Source organism: Eptesicus fuscus, chromosome 3 (genome assembly GCF_027574615.1).
Source record: "Eptesicus fuscus isolate TK198812 chromosome 3, DD_ASM_mEF_20220401, whole genome shotgun sequence".
Taxonomy (NCBI): Eukaryota; Metazoa; Chordata; class Mammalia; order Chiroptera; family Vespertilionidae; genus Eptesicus; species Eptesicus fuscus.
This window is the reverse complement of record NC_072475.1, coordinates 97,262,143-97,284,109: the sequence shown is the minus strand read 5'-3', so window position 1 is coordinate 97,284,109 and position 21,967 is coordinate 97,262,143.

The window sequence follows — 21,967 nt, the reverse complement described above, 5'->3', positions numbered from 1 at the left end:
CATGGTCTTTTCTAATTCCCTGCCCTTGCATAACTTGCTTCCAATCAACTAAATATAGGAAGGTTGAGGTAGCACGCCCAGGACTAGGTTACAAAGATTGGGATTATGCCTTGCAGGCAGTCTCTCTTCATTGCCTTCTTAGTCTGTATCCTGGGGAGGAGTCAGCCATGTTAGAGAAGCTCCGGAGTTTAGAGCAGCCTCTGGCCAACAGCCAACCAGAAACCCAGGCCCTCGGTCTAATATATTTGCCAACAACTATACGAGTGAGCTTAGAAGCGCAGGCTTTAGATGAGAACCCAGGCTTAGCAGACACCTTGATTGTAGCCTCATGGAGACAAGAAACAGAGGACCAAAGAGCCAGATATGAGTACCCAGAGAGTGAGAGACAAACAAATGTGTATTAAGCCACCAAAGGTAGGGCACTCCGTTATACATCAATAGATAAGTAATACACTTCCTTAGACTGTACTTACTTGGCATTACCAGCCCTTTTTAAAAAAAAACCCAGAGTGTTCCTACAGTCATACACTGCAGTGGTAGAACCCTTTCACCTTCAATCCTCACCCTTTTTCTTTGCTAACCCAGACTGGATCCAGTTTTGCTTTGGTTATTATTACCTCATAAACCCTAGGAAAATGTTTCTTTTTTCAATACCCTGGGGTTGAATTACTATTAACCTAAAACAATCCTTCCCAATGACATCTGCGTGTAAATTACTAGAGAACTTTCAGGAATAATGTGCCAGCGCAATGAAAAGGATGTGTAGGAAGAAACACCTCTCGTCTTATTCATACCCACAGGTGATACAGCCATCATGCAACTACAAAAGTGCCATTGTTATTTTAAGAGTAGCCAAACCAGTGTGGTTCAGTGGCTGAGCATAGACCCACGAACCAAGAGGCCACTGGTGATTCCCAGTCAGGGCACAGGCCAGAGTTGCGGCTTGATCCCCAGTAGGTGCAGGAGGCAGGAGGCAGGAGGCAGCCAATTGATGTTTCTCTCTCATGGATGTTTCTATCTCTCTATCCCTCTCCCTTCCTCTCTAAAAAAAATCAATAAAAACATATTAAAATATTAGCATAAAAAAGATGAATATGATACTTATGATGCTGTAATGGCATTAAATTAATCATCCTAGAATCACCATTCTGCCAGTCTTTTGTTTTATGTGGCACATTTAAGGTAATTCTATACAGGTCGTCTATAACCTGCAGTTAAGAGTATCCTTACTGATATACTTGTTATAATATATGACTTTTAACTGATACTGCAAATATGCAAAATTTCTTTTCTTATACCAAACAAGGTTAACGCTTTAACCTTTAAAGCGTTAATCACTTAACACAATCAAGTTCACACAGAGATACTGGTTTCTAATTTTTTTCTTAAAACCCCAAAATATGCCACTTATTTGATCTCAACCACAACTTGCATCTTTGTAACTTGAAGAAAATCTCATGCAATTAAATCAGGAATGAAAGACTAAACTCAAGCAAAAAATCTAATAGCATTTCTTAACTGGCTCCTCATCTGAATTTCAGAATACAGTATGTGATGTGAATGATTATTGTATCAATTCTGTGGAGGATGGTGGTGCGTAGTATTATACTATTGCCTTTCTAGGAGATAAGTTAATTTATTACAGACAACGTATGCCTTCAAGCATTCAGACTTAAATCTTTCTTGGGACACCAGTTGTAAAAGAGTGTTCTGGTTGTTAACTCCATAATTTTCTCAGCTACACTCCCTCCCCGCATCCTCCACTCCATTTACCTTTTTCCAACAGAACCTGTAAAGGTGGATCATTCTTGATCTCTCTCTTCTCATATTCAGACTTTATATGAAATTATATCATCCAGTAATCTTTTCCAAAATATCTTTTTGTAATGCCATCATATAGGGAGTCCAGCCTATAATATAATGCCTGACATGCAGTAGGAGTTTAATCAATGCTCAATGTCAAAAGATAAAAAGAGGAAGCTTGTACATTAGCCCATTATGATATGGCACTCTCCAAATTCCAAACTTCCACTAAATAAGAAAATTGATTTTATTATACACTATGTTTCTTATCCTTCTCATGTATTTTACTTTTAAATTATTTAGTTGATATTATGGCTGTAAAAATGGCTTGTCACAACATTCCATTCCATTTGCCAACATCCAGGCTTTGATTACGTTTTTAATCAAACCAAATATAATTGTATTTATATTTCTTACAAAGGGAAAATATATTTTTGTGATATCTAAGTTTATGGAAATAAAGTTAGTAAAGGAAGAAAATTCCATACAGGGGATGTCTGAATTTAAACTTCAGTATTTATGTTTATATGCAAGGGGAAAATAAGACTAATAAGGACATTTCAAATGCAAATTGAAAGAGCTCTTTGTGACACAATGTAAGCTCCATCTCACAGTCTTAAGGTTGACTAATTGAATTGCTATTGATAAGATGTCACTTAAAGAGACATCTCTGCAGTGAAACATGAGTTTGCTGTAAATGACCTGTCATTAAAGTCATGGGTAATGTCCGCATCTCTATTGAATTAAAATGTACCTACTAGCATTGTGCTCAGGAAGAGTTAAAGCAGCAAGGATAGGAAAATCTCAGTACCCATGATCTGCTAGAGAATTATGCCTCAGGTGCTGTGTTAATTTACTTGCTGGGAAATATTCATTGAAGCCAGTCAATAAACCTGGTAGAAAAGCTGTGATTTGCAGCTCCATTCATAGCCAACTACATTCGGACATTTCTACTTAAAATATGTGGAATATTAGTTTTGAGTTTTTAATTATATCCATGTGGATAATTTGATTTGTTTTATATAAATTTCATACAAAAATGGTAGAAATAAAGAAATTCAAAGACATGGATTACAATTCAAAGACATGACTTTTAAATAGGGTTTTCCCAAAAGTGGCCCATACTTAGCCAGGAATCACTTAGACAACTAAAATTCAAATTCAATCAGTATAAAAATACTATTCAGTAAAGACCACATATTTATTAAGTACCTACTTTGCAAAATGAAACCATAAGTGTTTCTATGTCTGTGCTGAATTTCAGCCATTTTGCTATTTTAAAGAACATCCACTAACTACACAGATAGGTAAATGGATTTTCTATAACCTAACTCAGTAGCAAGATATAAAAAACTTCTCCATTACAAAATATATTTTATGTATTTTAACCACACCTTGGCTCGTGTGGCTCAGTTGGTTAAGCATCCTCCCATGCACTGAAAGGTTGCTGGTTCAATTCTCAGTCAGGGCACATGCCTAGGCTGTGGGCTTAATCCCCAGAAGGCAGCAGATAAATGTTTCTCTCCCACGTCAATGTTTCTACCACCCCTCCCTCCTTTTCTCTCTCTCTAAAAAAAATAAATAAATAAAAACATATTTTTAAAAAAAGTATATGACTTTAAAAAACTGAATTTCAGTCTCTTCAAATTGTTTCTGGTTAAATATCATGATCTTACTGATTTCTTTCAAATTTTATATTAAACCATTTATGAAAATCTTTATATAACATGTTCTCTTCCAATAAAACACTATAATTTGGCATGATTTTCTTTATTTCTACTGAAAGACTTCATAGATTATGTAAAAGAGTAATAAGAAATAGTGTCAGCTATTATTTTTAGAACATTTTACAAAATTGGGTAAAATGCTAAAGTATATAAGAAACACAGAGTAGGGCAAAAGTAGGTTTACAGCTGTTCATATGGGCAATAATACAATAATCAATAAACCTACTTTTGCCCCACGCTGTATATAATGAAATGATAGGTATATGAAAAGTAAAATGTACATATTAGATATATTTCTTATTTTCATCACATTTCTTTCACAGTCCATTTTATTTGGGAATTTTTGAAATTTAATTTTTAATGAATACTCATGCATTGTTCTTGGTGTTTTTTTTTTTTTCCTTTTTATTGAATTTATTGGGTTGACACTGGTTAACAAAATTATACAGGTTTCAGGTCCACAATTCTACAACATGTCAGCTGTACACTGTATTGTGTTGACCATCCCAAGTCAAGTCTCCCTCCATTACCTTCTATCCCTTCTCTACCCTCCTCCTCCTCCCCTGTATCTCTCCTCCCCTCAGCAATCACCACACTATTTATGTCCATGAGGTTTTTCTCTTTTTTTCTTTTTTGCTCATTCCCTCCACCCCACCCTGAGAGCTGTCAGTCTGCTCTCTATCTATGAATCTGTCACTATTTTGCTTGTTAGTTCATTTTGTTCATTAGATTCCACAGATGAGTGAAATCATCTGGTACTTGTCTTTCTCTGACTGGCTCATTTGTTCTTAAGTGTTCAATTTTCATTTCTAAATTAATGTTCTTTCGGTTTTAGCAATTCATCAAGAAATATGAATATTTTGCTAGTTACAACTAAGTTTTAACAGGGAGTCAGATTGCCCTCTCCGTCTACTGTCATTCCAACAGAACAGCCTAGCTTCCCTCTGGGGAATGGCCAACCTGAGGCTGAGGGAGAGTGAGAGGTTATGAAGAGAATCCTACATCAAAGCCTACACTGACATGCAGATTTCCTGGCTAAAATGAGCTCTTCATAAATTATTGTGTATGGAAACTTCTATAAAGCTAAGTAAATTCCCATATGAGGTAAAAGGCCACAATTAAGATTTGCTAGCACATGTCTCCTTGAGAAAAACAATCTTGTTTAGGGGGTAGGGGGGGAGCCTTATTAGTTTCATATTAATTGCTTCCAAACCTTGGAATAGGTTTCAGCAAATTAGAGCAAATTCAGAAAGATATTTTATGTTTATATGCATGTATAATCTCTGTATTTCTTTCATATTCAATTGTTCAAAGTTCTTACTTATAATTTGCTTTCCATTTTGTGTTGCATCGTGGTTGAAGTTATGTCAAGTTTTATTATATGAGAGAAAGAGATTGTGACAAAGAAATGTCTGCCACTGAAGAAAAAGATTGGCATTTGGCTGTCTGCTAGCTAATTAAATGTCACTGAGTCCAGAGGCTAAATATGCATCAGTCAATGACTTGGTAGATTTTACTGTTGCATATGTACATTTAATTATAGTGTGATTGGAATTAATAAAGTGGTAGTACCTCCCAGAAACAAATTTTATGACCCATGATTTCTCTGAGAGAACTTACTGATCACTGCCCTTTACATAATGTTATACTTAACTAAATTCATTAGAAAAACAATTATATGGCAAATTAGCAAGTACTCGCCTGTGTATTATCCACATTGATGATTCTCTAGTTAATCTAATGTTAACATTTGTGTTCTTTCACATAGTAAATATCAAGAATCCTTCCCTAACTATCATGTTTCTGAGAAGTCTTCCTACGTATTATATCTATACTAGAGGCCCGGTGCACAAAATTTATGCACTGGGGGAGGGGGGGGTAATCCCTCAGCTCGGCTTGTGCCCTCTCACAGTCCAGGAGCCCTTGGGGGATGTTTAACTGCCGTGGAGGTGGAAGAGGGTGCCATCACCACCACTGCGCTCACCAGCTGTGAGCCTTGCTTCTGGCTGAGCGGCACTCCCACTCCCCCTGGGGGAGTGCACTGACCACCAGAGGGCAGCTCCTGCATTGAGCGTCTGCTCCCTGGCAGTCAGTGCATGTCATAGCGAGCAGTGGAGCAGCCTTAGCATATCATTAGCATATTACATTTTGATTGGTTGAATGGATGACCAGACCACTGGACACTTAACATATTAGGCTTTTATTATATAGATATATATATATATATATATATATATATATATATATATATATTATCACATACATTATAATCCAAGAAATTTTGTATTTTTTTCTCCTAGGTGTTTAGAAACATAGGTATTTTATTACAATCATATTACCTAAAGAGGGGAGATATGATTAAGAGAATATTCTCTTCTCAATTATTTTTGCTTTGTATCTTCTACTAGAAGTGATAATCAAGAATCAACAACAGACAATAAGATAGTGAAAGCCTAGGGTGGGAAAAAGGGGGCATATGTAATACTTTCAACAATAAAGATTTTTTAAAAAAGTATCAATAGGTCTAGCTGGTTTGGCTCAGTGGATAGAACATTGGCCTGCAGACTGGAGGGTCCCGGGTTTGATTCCAGTCAAGGGCACATGCTTAGGTTGTGAGCTTGATCTTTAGTAGGGGGTAAGCAGGAGGAAGAATCATTGATGTTTCTATCTCTATCTCCCTCTCCCTTCCTCTCTGAAATAAATAAAAATGTATTTTTAAAAAAGATAAAAAGAATCAATAATATGGGAGGACAAAATGGCAGCAGAACAGACGGACATGTCCTGAACCTTGTCCCGGAACAGATAGAATGAGCAGCTGAAACGAATAACATCCACCTCAAATTGGCAAAGGAGACTCAGCTAGTGAGACAATTTGCAGCCAGGAAAGGCAGAGGAACCCTGGAGAAAGCCCAGGGCACTGCGACCATGCAAGCTGCAGACACATGAGCAGCCCGTTCCACATCCGAGAAGCAGCAGCCGCACAAGCAGCCTGCCCCAGGCCAAAGAGTAGCAACCTCACATGGCCTGCCCCTGTCCGCGGAGCAGCAGCTGTGTGAGCGGCCCGCTCCCTGTCTGTGGAGCAGTAACCATGCAAGCAGCCCACCCCCATCCAAGGAGAAGCAGCCGCATGAGCAGCCTGCCCATGACTGAGGAGCAGCAGGCCCACGCAGCCCGCCCCCATTCAAGGAGCAGCAGCTGTGTGCAGCCCACACCCTGCACATGTCTGAGGAGCAGCAACTGCACGAGCAACTGGCCCCCGTCCGAGGAGCAGCAGCAACATAAGCGGCCTGCCCCCATTCAAGGAGCAGCAGCTGTGGGAGCAGCCTGGCCCCATTGAAGGAGCAGCAGCAGCTCAAGCAGCCCGCCCCAGTCCAAGGAGCAGCAGCCACATGAGCAGACCACCCACGTCTGAGAAATGGCAGCCCTATGCAGCCCCTACTGGTCCGAGGAACAGCAGTCACACACAGCCCGCACCAGTCCGACAAGCAGAAACCAGGTGAGTGGCTGGCCCTCATCCAAGGAACAGCAACCACGCAAGCAGTCCATCCTCATCCGAGGAGCAGCAGCTGTGCATGCAGCCTCCCCCCACCATCCAGAGGAGCCACCACTGCTGCAAACAGCACCGACCAGAGGAACCACTGTCAAATGAGGAGCAGTCGCTGCCACAACCGCCCGAGGAGCAACCGCAGCCCGAGGAGCCACTGCCACCAAAGGAGCAGCCCCTCCATGACTTGACATCTAGATCCATTGGTGAGATCAAAAATGGGTAGACAAAGAAACCCCCAAAGGAAAGAAAAGGAGGAATCACCAGAAAAGCAGCCAAGTGAAACAGAGCCATGCAATATGTCAGAAAAAGAATTCAGAATAAGGGTCACACAGTTCATAAAATGGATCAATGAAAAAAATCAACAACTTATGTAAGAATCAAGAAGAAATGAAGAGTGATATAGCTTCAATAAAAAACACCCTGGAAAGTTTCAACAGTAGACTAGGAGAAGCAGAGGACTGAATTAGCAAATTAGAAGACAGGGAAGCAAAACACACCCAAACTGAACTGCAACTGGAGAAAAAAAATTAAATGACAGGAGGAGAGCCTAAGGGAACTATGGGACAACGTGAAATGAAGCAACATATGAATAATAGGGTTGCCAGAACAACAGGAAGAGGAACAGGGTTAGAAAACCTATTTGAAGAAATAATGTCAGAAAACTTCCCTCATGTGGGGAATAAAAAAGTCACAAGCACAGAGAGTCCCAAACAAGATGAACCCAAAAAGACCCACACCAAGACAAATCATAATTACACTGGTAAATGTTCATGACAAAGAGAGAATCTTAAAGGCTGCAAGAGACAGACAGAAAGTTACATACAAGGGATCTCCCATTAGATTATCAAATGATTTCTCAACAAAAACAATTCAGACCAGAAAAGAATGGAAGGAAATTTTCAAAGTGATGCAAGCAAGGGACTGAATCCAAGAATACTCTATCCAACAACCTATCATTCAAATTTGAAGGGGAAATAAAGAGCTTCATAGACGAAAAAAGGGTTAAGGGAGTTTATCACCACCAAGCCAGCAATGCAAGAAATGCTAAATGGACTAGTGTAAAAAGAAGAAATAAAAAGGTAAGAAGGAACACAGACCCAAAAACTAAAAATGGCTATAAACAAGTACCTATCAATAATAACTTTAAATGTAAACAGAATAATGCTCCAATCAAAAGACATAAAGTGGCTGAATGGATACAAAAAACATGACCTATGTATATGCTGTCTACAAGAGACCCACCTCAGAACAAGTGATTCACACAAACTGAAATTGAAGGGATAGAAAATATCTTCCAGGCAAATGGAAAAGAAAAAAAAAAGAAAAAAAAAAGCTGGGGTGGCAATACTTATATCTGACAAAATAGAACTCAAAGTGAAGGCCATAACAAGAGATAAGGAAAGCCATTTCATAATATTAAAAGGATTGATACAAGAGGCTATAACACTGATAAACATATATGCACCCAGTACAGGAGCACCCAAATATATAAAAAAAACTCCTGGAACATATAAAGAGAAAGATAGACAATAATACAATCATAGTAGGGGACTTTAATACACCACTGACATCACTGGATAAATACTGTAGACAAAAAATCAGCAAAGAAACAGCAATCCTAAATGACTCACTAGATCAGATGGACTTAATTTACATCTTCAGAACATTTTACCCCAAAGACACAGAATATACTTGCTTCTCAAGTGCACATGGGACATTTTCAAAAATAGACCACATATTGGATCACAGGCAAAGTCTCCCCAAATTCAAGAAGATTGAAATCATATCAAGAATCCTCTCAGACCTCAATGGCATAATATTAGAAATAAACTACAATAAAAAAAATCCAAAAAATTCAAACACTTGGAACCTGAATAGCATGCTATTAAACAATGATTGGATTACCAAAGAGATAAAAGAAGAAATTGAAAACATCTTGGAAACTAATGACAATAAAAACACAACAATCCAAAATCTATTGGACACAATGAAAGCAGTCCTGAGAGGGAAGTTTATAGCTCTACAGGCCTACCTCAAAAAACAAGGAAAAATGGTGGTATATCATGTAACTCTACAACTTAAAGAATTAGAAAGACAGCAATAGGAAAAGACCAGAGTGAGCAGAAGGAAGAAGATAACAAAGATCATAGCAGAAATAAATGACATCAAGACCAAAAATAAATAAAAAATAAATAAATAAATAAATACATACATACATACATACATATATAAATAAAAAAGATCAATGAAACCAAGAGCTGGTGCTTTAAAAGGATAAACAAGATTGATGAACCTCTAGCCAGGCTCACCAAGAAGAAAAGAGAGAGGACCCAAATAAACAAAATCAGAAATGAAATATGTGAATTAACAACAGACCTCATGGAAACACAAGGGATTGTTTAAAAGTACTATGAACAACTCTATTCCCAAAAATTAGACAACATGGAGGAAATGGATATATTCCTAGAAAAATAAAACCTTCCAAAATTCAATCAGGAAGAGTCTAAAAATCTCAATAGGCCAATAACAATGGAAGAAATTGAAGCAGTCATCAAAAAGCTTCCAGCAAACAAAAGTCCAGGCCAGATGGCTTCACAGGAGAGTTTTACCAAACATTCAAGGAAGAACTAAAACCTATTCTCCTCAGACTATTACAAAAAATTCAAGAGGAAGGTACATTTCCAAGCTCATTCTATGAAGCCAACATCACCCTAATACCAAAACCAGATAAAGACAACACAATGAAAGAGAATTACAGGCCAATATCCCTCATGAACATAGATGCCAAAATCCTTAACAAAATTCTAGCAAATTGGATCCATCAGTACATCAGAAAGATCATACACCATGACCAAATGGGATTTATCACAGGGATTCGAGGATGCTACAATATCCACAAATCAATAAATGTGATACATCACATAAACAAACTGAGAGACCAAAATCACATAGTCATATCAACTGATGCAGAAAAAGCATTTGACAAAATCCAAAACCTTTTCATGATAAAAACTCTCAGCAAGGTGGGAATAGAAGGATCATACCTCAACATAATAAAAGCCATATATGACAATCCTACAGCCAACATCATACTCAATGGGCAAAAACTAAAACCATTTTCCCTAAGAACAGGAACAAGACAGGGATGGCCACTTTTACCACTCCTGTTCGACATAGTACTGGAAATACTAGCCATTGTGATTAGACAAGAAGAAGAAATAAAAGGCATCAAAACTGGAAAAGAAAAAGTAAAACTGTCATTATTCGCAGATGACATGATATTGTACATAGAAAACCCTAAAGACTCCATCAAAAAATTATTAGACTTAATAAATGAATTTGGCAATGTAGCGGACACAAAATTAATGCCAAGAAATCTATGGCATTTCTATACACCAATAGTGAAATTACAGAGAGACTAAAAAAGCAATTCCATTTACCATCACCCCCAAAAAATTAAGATACCTAGGAATAAACTTAACTAAGGAGATAAAAGACCTATATGTGGAAAATTACAGGACACTGAAAAAAGAGATAGAGGAAGACATAAACAGATGGAAGAACATACCATGTTCATGGATTGGTAGAATCAACATCATTAAAATGTCCATACTACCCAAAGCAATCTATAGATTCAATGCATTCCCCATTAAAATACCAATGGCATATTTGACAGACCTAGGACGACCTTTCCAAAAATTCATCTGGAATAAAAAAAGGCCCCGAATAGCCACAGCAATCCTGAGAAAGAAGAACAACATAGGGGGGAATCTCAATACCAGATATCAAACTGTATTACAAAGCCACTGTTCTCAAAATAGCCTGCTACTGGCACAAGAACAGACATATAGAACAATGGAATAAAATAGAGAGCCCAGAAATTGACCCAAACCACTATGCTCCATTAATATTTGACAAAGGAGGCATGAACATACAATGGAGTCAAGACAGTGTCTTCAATAAATGGTGTTGGGAAAATTGGACAGATACATGCAAAATAATGAAACTAGACCATCAATTTACACCATACACAAAAATAAACTCAAAATGGATAAAGGACTTAAACATAAGACGGGAAACCATAAAAATACTAGAGGGATCCACAGGCAGCAAAATCTCAGACATATGTCCAAGCACTTTCTTCACCGATACCGCTCCTGAGGCAATGGAAACTAAAGAGAAAATAAACAAATGGGACTACATCAAAATAAAAAGCTTTTTTACAACAAAAGAAACCATCAACAAAACAAAAAAGAAAGCCCACTGCACGGGAGACATATTTGCCAATGTTATCACCAATAAAGGTTTAATCTCCAACATTTTCAGGGAATTCCTACAACAAAAGGAAGATAAACAACCCAATCAAAAAATGGGCAACAGAGAAAGAAGTCCAAGAGACTTATGAAAACATGCTCAAAGTCACTAATTATCTGAGAGATGCAAATCAAAACCACAATGAGGAACCATCTCACACATGTCAGAATGGCTATCATCAACAAATCAACAAATGACAAGTGCTGGGGACAATGTGGAGAAAAAGAAACCCTCATGCACTGCTGATGGGAATGCAGACTGGTGCAGTCCCTGTGGAGAACAGTATGGAGTTTCCTCAAAAAACTAAAAATGGAACTCCCATTTGACCCAGTGATTCCACTCCTAGGAATATATCCCAAGAAACTAGAAACACCAATCAGAAAGGATATATGTACCTCTATGTTCATCGTGGTACAATTCACCATAGCTAAGATTTGGAAACAGCCTAAGTGCCCATCAGCAGATGAGTGGATTAAAAAACGGTGGTACATCTACACAATGAAATACTAGGCTTCGGTAAAAAGAAGGAATTCTTACCATTTGCAACAGCCTGGATGGAACTGGAGAGCATTATGCTAAGTGAAATAAGCCAATCAGAGAAAGATAAATATCACATGATCTCACTCATTTGTGGAATATAATGAACAACATAAACTGATGAACAAAAACAGATCCAGAGACAGAGAAACATCGATCAGACTGTCAAACCTCAGAAGGAAGTTAGGGGAGGGTGGGGATAAGGGGAAGAGATCAACCAAATGACCTGTATGCATGCATATAAACCTAATCAATGGACACAGACAACAGGGGGGTAAGGGCCTGAGTGGGGGGGTGGGAAGGCAATGGGGGATAAGGACACATATGTAATACCTTAATCAATAAAGAAATTTTTAAAACATCAAATCAAATATATGTACTTCTTATGTAATTACATGGTCACCCACTGATCACCCACTAATGCAACCAAACAGTGGTGTATGTAATCAAAATTACTAATTACCCATAAACAATTTATATTTGAATTTGGCATTCATTTCATTTTGTAATATCTATAAAGCAAGTTTTACTCTCACCCACAAATTGTGACCAATTGGGAAATTTAACCTGGAATGTATATATTGGTACAAAAATAGCTAATAGATAGATATATTTTGATCTAAAAATGGTTTCTTCAAAATACACTTAATTTCCTTAGAAATTAAATGATTAAATCTCTAACATCTGGCAGAAACTTGTATCAAAAGTTCTCTTCTCCCAAGTACTGGCAGTTAAAACTATGATTTGTAATCACTGTGAAAATGTCTGTTTCCTGCATTCAAAGTTAGGTCATTTCCTCTTCCACATTTTACAGTTGGAAAACATTCTAGACTGGTGAATTTTAAAACAAACAGTGATATTCGTTTCATATATTTCCCCCTCTTTAATATGTCTTTGTCCCTTGTGAAATGAAGTTGTGACATCAGGCACTAATATAAGAAAGTAATATTTTAAAAAGTGTATGTGGGAAGGGCAATGAACAATGCTCAAATGCTCATGATTTCTGCTGTTCTACAATGAGATGCTTAGAAAGATACAAGGTACTTAATTGTATAGCATTTTAAGGGGATTTACTTGTTTTGCATCAAAAGGCATGCATCAGAGTCATCTGTAAAGCATCTAAAGTATGTCCCTGGTCTCCTTTGACCTACTAACTCAAATTCCCCATGGCAGTGGGGGAGGGGAGTTCAACCAAAGGATTTGTACTAGTATGCATGCATATAAGCATAACCCATGGACACAGTCAGTAGCGGGGGGTGGGGAGGGTGTGAGGGCATGTGTCAGGGGGATGGGAATGAGTGGGGAGAGAGGTCAATGGGGGAAAAAGGATTCATATGTAATACTTTAAACAATAAAGAATTAAAAAATAATAACAAAAATTTAAAAAATAAAAACGTCAGTCTCCGCCCCCTCAAAAAATAAAATAAAGTAAGGGGGAGATGAAGCAAATAAAATTACCCAACACATTCCATCCTGGAGCATTCTAGTCACTGCAGAGTCTGTAATCCCCACCTCAGACAATCAAAAAACAATAAACACTATATATTGAGGAGACAAATATTAGCCAGACCTGTATTACAGGCTAGATTGATATATACATTCCCCAAATTGTTATAGGAGGATATAACATTGATACAGCACCTTGCATACATACACAACACGGGGATGATAAATTCTGCCTAAAAGTTTTCTAATCTGTACGTCGTAAATAAAATTTAGTCTTATGGATGTATAAAACATCTGTTTAGCTCTTTTGAAAGCAAATATGTGGGTGAAATAAGTTATTTATAATCTTGGGAAATTCCTAAGGGTGAGGGTGAAGACAAACCAAAATAAATATTTAAAACCTGAGAGTAGATGAACTATTCAAATATAAATACATATATAAAATTACATTAACATAAAATAAATGTTAACATTCCTTAGAAATTATTGTTTTTAAACAAATTATTATTTTCCAATAAGGAAATAGAATAATTTATCAGATAGACATACACAAAAAAGGGGGTCCAAAGTAGAGACACAAAGAAACAGGCCAAATTTTTGGATAACAGTTCTCCCATAACTGTATAGCCTTCCAAACCTCAGTTCTCTGCCACCCCGTTCTTGGTCAAAACATGCTGAAAAGGCTTTTCACTTTTATGATCTACAAGTTACAAATTTGAATCCATCTCCATCTTCTATGCTCTCCTACTGCTCCATGAAAATCACTATCCCTGTTCAAGAACTTCATTCATTTAAAATTCAACAGCCACTTTTGTTCAGTTTTCTTATTTCATATTTTAAATTTCATATTTCAGAAGCTGACAAATTTTCTTTGACTCTAACACTCTTATCTATGTTTTCCTTCCACTTTTCTCCACTCAATTTAAAATTTTAGCCATGACTTCAAAGTTGATATTCCTAAAGATCTTACCCTATGCCATCTCTTGTTTCTACTTTTTTTCCTCCAATTTACATGGTCCTCCTGGGTTAGTGCTTCCATTTTCATGGTTTATAGGGCTACTAGAGGCCCGGTGCACAAAATTCGTGCACGGAGAGGGGTTGTCCCTCAGCCCAGCCTGTACCCTCGCCAATATGAGACCCCTCAAGGGATGTCCGACTGCCCGTTTAGGCCCGATCCCAGGATCGGGCCTAAACGGGCAGTCGGACATCCCTCTCACAATCCAGGACTGCTGGCTCCCAACTGTTTGCCTGCCTGCCTTCTTGATTGCCCCTAACCACTTCTGCCTGCCAGCCTGATCACCCCCTAACCACTCTGCTGCCCGCCTGTTTGCCCCCAACTTCCCTCCTCTGCCGGCCTGGTCACCCCTAACTGCCCTCTCCTGCAGGGTTGATCACCTCCAACTGCCCTCCCTTGCAGGCCTGGTCCTTCTCAACTGCCCTCCCTTGCAGGCCGGGTGCCTCCCAACTGCCCTCTCCTGCTGGCCATCTTGTGGTGGCCATCTTGTGTCCACATGGGGGAAGGATCTTTGACCACATGGGGGCAGCTATATTGTGTGTTGCAGTGATGATCAATCTGCACCTTACTCTTTCATTAGATAGGATAGAGGCCTGGTACAGGGGTGAGGGCCAGCTGGTTTGCCCTGAAGGGCGTCCCGGATCAGGTGGGGGTTCCCTTGGGGCATGGGGTGGCCTGAGCGAGGGGCCTGTGGTGGTTTGCAGGCCTGCCACACCCCCTGGAAATGCAAGCAGAGGCCCTGGTATCTGGAATTTATTTTCCTTCTACAATTGAAACTTTGTAGCCTGGAGCAGAGCCAAGCCTGGGGCTCCCTGCGAGGCCCACAGCCATTTGTGTTGGGGTTATAATTGAAACTTTGTTTCCTTAAGCGGGTGGGCCTGGCCAGGGTGTGTGGAAAGCTTTGCTTCCCCTGTTGCCAGCAGCAACCCTGGCCTGCTCTCTCAAGCTCCATTCCGCCGCCATTTGTTTGAATTTATTTACCTTCTATAATTGAAACTTTGTAGCTTGAGTGGAGACAGGCCTGGCATGGAAAGCTTGGCTTCCTGTTACCTAGAAAACCTTGCTCTCTGTGGCTGTAGCCATCTTGGTTTGGATTAATTTGCATGCTCGCTCTGATTGGATGGTGGGCGTGGCTTGTGGGCGTGGCTTGTGTGTGTCAGAGGTATGGTCAATTTGCATATTTGTCTATTATTAGATAGGATAACTATGCTAAAGACTCACAATCTGGTTCTCTTTCCCATATCTCTGTGATGAGCTTCAGATCATACATGTTGCTATCCACTGAAGGCCATTATTTCCAGAAATTGAATCATCTATACCACCCTGCCAGCTTCCAAAGTAACCAAACAAACCAACCAAAAGACTTGTGTATCCTAATCCATGTCTAGATTTAAACATCTGAGTGTCATTCTTGAATCTTCCCCACCCCAATCCATCTATTTACAAGGGCTACATGTCTACTTCCTAAAATTCTGAAATTACTTCACCATCTTCCCATTCTCTCCTCTTGTAGGCTACCATTATGTTTGCTCAAATGACTATAAAGCCCAGGTATTTCCTTATCATCTATACTTTCCACTTATATAACCTTACACTTATAAAAATATTTCTCATATGCAAGTATAATCTTACTTCCATTGCTATTAAGATGTATTTTGTCCAGGGAAAAGGTAATAAACATTTCCTTAAAGAGAAAGACCCAAATACTTAGTCACCCTGAAGAATTCTTGATAAACACAGTTCTTTAAAGATTTATACTTCACCAAACTCACCTTCTCTGCCTTTTTTGCTCCTCTCTTTCCTCACTTACCTATATAAGCACTCAATGCTAAAGGTAGGCTTAATTGGGTTCAAATCCTCATGTGCATTTTGTTTTCTCAACTCCAGAACACTTTGTTATGCATTCCTCTGGCTGAATCCCTCCTTCCCATCATCCTCTTCACTTCAAGTGTAACTTTAGACACCAGTTATTCCAGACACCTTTCTTAACCAATGCCAATCATGCTATAGAACTGCTTGTTCTGTAGTATCATATTCTCTGTGCTTACCTTATTATATTACTTATCACACTGCTTTGTGATTGCCTTTTTTTTTTTTACTGTATTTTCCATCACTGTGCATTCTTCTTGAAAACAGAATCCATGACTATATTGTTCATACCTGTGCCTGATTTTGAGGTCCCCCTCCCCCTTTTCAACACTGTTCTACTTAATCACCTCAAGGCAAGATGCATTATCATCACTATCATCTAACCCTTCCATTCTATATAATCATTTTTTCTGACTCCTTCCACTTAGTTTAAATTATACACATCTGTCTCGTTTAAAATCATAGAAACAAAACAAAGCACACAACCCAGTAGCCACTCTGTACCACCAACCTGCTAAATTTCATGAAAATTTTGATTAGCTGGTTCATTTTTTTTCTTACATTGAATATTTCTCTAACTCTAATTTTATTTCCACCACTATTCAAATACTATAACATTTTACAAATTCATGAATTACCATTGCCAACACAGTGAACATTTTTACTCAGTATTTTGTCTATTGTTCATAAAGCTCTTTCTTAGACAATAAATACTAAGAAGCTCCACTGGATTTTTGCATTCCTATTTGTACCTGAGGACAGAGCTTGGTAAACAAACAAGCAAAAACCTATTGCTCTAAATTAGTGTTTCTCCAATTTTCAAGTATATACAAATCGTCTGGGTTCTTGCTGAAATGCAGCAATAACTTCAATGCATCTGGGTTCGTGCCTGAGACTTTGCTGTTCTAACAAACTCCCATGCCAATACTGCTGGTCTGTGGATCACGGTTAGAGGAGCAAGTCTCTGTAATCACAATGGAATAACTAGGGAGCTTTAAAAACAGCAATCCCTGGGCACCAGTGGAGACTGATTTAATTGGTCTGGGTGTAACCTGGTTACTGGGAATTGTCATGCTCCCTGGGTGATTCTAATACGTAGCAAAAGTTGAGAACCACTGTAACTATAGTCATCATACTACACATTACATCACCAGGACTTACTTATCTTATAACTTATGTTTTATTTAGAGAGGTATTTAAAATACTTTAAAAATATTAAACTAGAAGGCAATAACTTTAGTAGCCCAATTAGTCATTCTTTCACTAATTCCATGTAGGTGTCTGGAATATATCTAGGCAAATTATCCCTTTTCCTTGTTACAATGCCTGCTGACTCCAGTCTGGAGGCAGGGTAGTGGTGCTGAAAGAGCATAAATGTTCAAGGCAGACAGATCTGAATTCAAATTAATTACTCTGCTCTATTATTCTGAGAAAGTCACCCAAATCCTGCTCATTACTTTCTTTAACTTTAAAGGGAATAGATACCTTGGAGATATCTTATGAATTTAAATGAAAACTTTTGTAAAAATGCCCGATGCACTTCCATATTGAAGGTGCATAGATCCATTCAGTTATTTATTTATCCAATAATTGTTTATTGAATATTTAATGTTATCATTAAGTAAACATAGGCATTTAAATGAAAAACAAGGCTGTGTCTTCCATAGCACTCCCACTCGTGTGTGTGTGTGTGTGTGTGTGTGTGTGTGTGTGTGTGTATGTGTGGAATAAAATACATAAATGGGATAGAGAAGGCTTTAGACTGTGAGAATCTACTTTACAAAGAGAAATCATTAAAGTCCTTTTTGAGACCTGAATGAGAGAGAAAAGAATCACTCCTGTGAACAATTGGGGGAGAAGAAGTCCAGGTAGACATCAGAACAACCACAAACTCTGAAGCATAAGGGAGGTTGGTGTGACTCAGGGACAGAGAAAATGAGGGGAGACCATAGTGAGAATAAGCCTGGAGGGCTAGGAAGGGCCTTTATCACTTAGGCCCTAAGTCTTAGGGTATCAGAGAAAATGGCAAGGTGCTTGCATTTTATCCTAATTGCAAAAAAGAGACATGAGAATATAATTAAGAACTGATTTTATTTTCATTATTAAGAAATTGTAGCCCAGCCAGCATGGCTCAGTGGTTAAGCCTTGACCTATGAATGAGGAAGTCAGGGTTCCATTCTCGGTCAGGGCACATGCCTGAATTGTGGGCTTGATCCCCAGTAGGTGGTGAGTAGGAGGGAGCCATCAATAATTCTCTCTCATAATTGATGTTTCTATCTATCTCCCTCTCTCTTCCTCTCTGAAATCAATAAAAATATATACTTTTTTAAAGAGAAAGAAATTGTACTGTCTGCTGTGAGGAGAATCAACTACAGTGGGGAGGGGCTGAAATGGAAACACTAGTGGCAGTTATGAGGTTATGACTTATAACCATACTAGCGTTCCCGTTGCAGGAAAAATCCTGCAATAGGATTTCCTGCTGCACTCTACCCCGCCTCCGTTCCTCCCTTGTCTCCCGCCCTGCCTTCTCCTCCAGCCCGCCTGCTTTTCCCTTCACCCCTGGCTTCTTTCGAAGCTGTCTTGATATGCAAATTAGCTGCCATCTTTGTTGGGGTAATTTACATACTCGTCCTGATTGGTTGGTGGGCATGGCTTGGCTGGTGGGCATGGCTTAGGTGTAGCGAAGGTGCTGTCAATTTGCATATTTGTCTATTATTAGATTAGATGAATGAGAAATGATGATAACTGAGAAAAGCAAAAATCCTAACTTTCAATGTCTGTCTTCCATTCTGTGCTCCCTATATGTACCTCCTCCAGGTGATAAATGCCCTATTGTTCAACAGGTTGGTGTGCAGTTTGAGTGATGTTCCATATTAGACTCATCTTGAAGTCATCTAAGTTTCTTCCCATGATCTACCTATGAGGAGCTACCATAAACACAGAAATAAATGCAGTCTTTGTGACTCAGCAAGCATTAAGTGAGTGGCAATGTCCCAGATTTATTAATTAATTCCATCAACAATTTGTAGAGCTATGTAAGCAACATATATTCATTCTAATTGTTGGTTGAATATATTTAAACTATTTTCTCTGTTTCTAATCTTTAAAACAAATTTCAGTTTTAAAAATATTGTGTGCACTGTTCATTCTTTTAAAACCATTTATAAATTTGCTATTATATCTAGGTACCAAACTAAATACTACCGAAAATCAGGGACCCAGATAATATACATGATAATCTTCACAGATCTTACTGTTTACAAAGGGAATACACCCAAAATATAGACTGTCCCAAAAAAAGGCAGTAAAGGCCACCCACAGAGCTTTGGGAATATATCTGACACAAAGAAGCTTAGAGAAGACTTCCTATAGAAGAAGAGTTCTAATTGTGAAGTAAATAAAATGCAGAACAAAGGAAGGAGTGGAAGAGATAGAAATAAAACAGTATCCAGAATTGAAAATATTATGGCACGGTCCAGGGTTTCTAAATGCATATATAAGAACCCCCAACTAGTCAGAGGGCTGATACCTAACCTAAGCCTACCTGTGTTGAAGCAGGAGAAGAGACATAAATTAATTAACTCATGCATTAATTAAACAAATATTGAGCACCTACCATACATTGGACACTAGTAACTAAAATCAGAAGTGAACAAGAAAAAAATTCCCTAGAGCTTAACTTCCGGAAGGCAGAGGAGGGGTGAAGGCAGACAATGGACAAAAGTCAGCTAGTCACTTTTTCCCCCTAGTTCATTGTTTAAAAATACAACAGATGTTCTTTGTTCTATCAACAAATCCCACCTGTGGGACACCCTACAGCTTTTTGAACAGGTCTGTCACAAAGTAAGTGATTCATAAAATCACCTGACAGAGTTAAGCATGTGAAACACACATGACAGGGCTGTCAGACCTCCCAGCTCACCGAATGATGAATGTCATAAGGAATAAACCTGCTTTAATTAATTCTCCCTGGAGTCTTTCTACAAGTCCAAAGATCTTTTATTTTAGGATCTTTTTATTTCTTTGTTTGACTGGAATTAATTATTTCTCTTGCCAACTATCTCCATGTCTCATTCCCTCCAATTTCCACACTCCACTGGAAACCAGCCTGCTAGCCATCTACTTGGTCAAAGATTGACCTAGGATTCCTTTGAGGACTGAAATTTTATTTTATTTTTTCAAATAAGCCAGAGGTTACTATTTATCCTGGGCAATGCTTAAAAGTTTCACAAGGTCAATTGTATTTTATTTTTCAGCAGACTTTATTGAATAATTGAGTAAGTTTAATACCAAATAAAATGATGAAGTGTTTTTTTTCCTTTCAATTCGGTGATGCAGTAGTATTTCAGAGTCCCAGCATCTACAATAAATGATTTTCCCACTAACCAAAGAAATATTTTACTGAGATTTAAAGAATCTCAGGTCAGAGACTCTCTAGAAAGGCATTAGAAATTAACTAGCAGTTTAAAATCCAGAATAGAAATGTCAAAATAAATCTAAAATTTTTCAAATATAATGTAGACTTTGATACAAATAAATCTTGCTTATAAAACCTTTAACATTCTCAACACCTTAGCCTGCAGATCCAATTATCTCCCAACATTATCTGCTCAGCCATGCTGAGCTTATTCACCAGCCCTCCAGTAAGAAATAATAAAAGGTCTGCAGGTGTATTTACATTCAGAGGGAAGAGGTATAGGTGTCAGAATTGCAATCATTTTCTGCAGTGTTATAAACAGTAAACAGTTTGTGACTTGCAGGACATCTATACATAAGTTTGGCTAGTTGAATTGTTCTGTTTTGAGTAAAAATGGTGAAAACTCTTCAAAGAAAATAATGGTGATATTTTGCCACAGAGTTTTGTAATAAAAGAATAAGGCTATTGTGTTTTGTATTCATTATCATTTGGAATTTTCATTAATTCACTTGTAAGCAATCTTGGCAGAATGCATCCTGAGGAATTAGTTCCCTACGTGCATGTGACTCAGAGTCTATGGGAACAGACCACTTCCAACATAGATAAGGCCAGTGCAATGGGACACAGGTTACAAAATGATATGTGTCTCCTACCGATGGAATACAATTAATTCTGCCCTGGTTTACTCTGGATGTCTGTGCAAATGTCTAAGAGACCACATATGGGCAGTAACTTAATGGGTAGCACACAAACTATTTCTGATTTTCTCTTTGTCACCCAGAGTTTAGGAAAATACTTATGCATATATAGTTAAGTTTATTAACCAAATGGATTAGTGTCTAAAGCTGTATAGAATTGAAACAAGAAAATATTATATATTATAAGGAAAATATAAGAATAAGGGTGATCAACCATTCCCTAAAATTTTAAGATATTAGGCTTTATGAGATGATTAAGAGACTTTAAAGTTAAGAGTTGCTAAAATAATCAATTATTGGTGAGCCCAAAGCTAGAGTGGCTAATCAGAACATATAGAAGAGGTTTAAGATTGATGGTACAGACAGAGAGATTAACTAACTACATATCCTCAGCCTGGTGGGCTTGGAGCTAATTCTACAAATGCCCTCCCTATCCCCCTGGCCCACTTGTCCTTTCATATCGGCTTGGTTGGTGCTTGAGTCCATAAGAGGGAGTGCAAGTTTGGGCGACTCAAAGAAATTATAATAAAATCAATAGAAATGACATGTGAATGCTATTAATGTATTAAACTGCCACAAAACTCCAAATAAAAT